Source organism: Pterocles gutturalis, unplaced genomic scaffold (assembly GCF_000699245.1).
Source record: "Pterocles gutturalis isolate BGI_N339 unplaced genomic scaffold, ASM69924v1 scaffold38568, whole genome shotgun sequence".
Lineage (NCBI taxonomy): Eukaryota > Metazoa > Chordata > Aves > Pterocliformes > Pteroclidae > Pterocles > Pterocles gutturalis.
The window spans coordinates 12459-12799 of record NW_010127023.1 but is presented as its reverse complement, the minus strand read 5'-3'; the positions used below and the strand labels follow the sequence as shown (position 1 = coordinate 12799).

The 341-nt window shown below is 47.5% G+C and overlaps 1 protein-coding gene across 1 annotated transcript in view; it reads right to left on the bottom strand.

Moving 5' to 3' along the window:
- The window catches only part of ACOX2 (acyl-CoA oxidase 2, branched chain), a 16466-nt gene that overhangs the window by 4154 nt on the left and 11971 nt on the right, over positions 1 to 341 (bottom strand). The gene's annotated exons all lie outside the window — the stretch shown is intronic.

Below are 341 nucleotides of genomic sequence, written 5' to 3'. Positions count from 1 at the left end.
CACAACTGCCACTGATAATTCCACAGCCAGCCCTCTGCATGTGTCAGGCTCTTCAGAAACAGTTTATTTCTGACTAGTCCCATGTCTAGGTTCTGCTCCTTGGCTGTCAGAGAGCTGGATTCTGTGTAATTGAAAATGGGGGTGACACCACAAAAATCGCGGCTGCTGAGACCATGTCTTTGCTGCCTTTACTCCGTGTCTTGAAACCATGCCAAGCAGTATGAGCGGATCAACCCTTCTGATGGTTTTGAAAGGATCTCAGTTATTGCTGAGAAAGAGTTGGACTCACCAAGGACTGCATCTAATTGACTGGCTACAAGGGGCTGTTCCCTCCTTTGAAA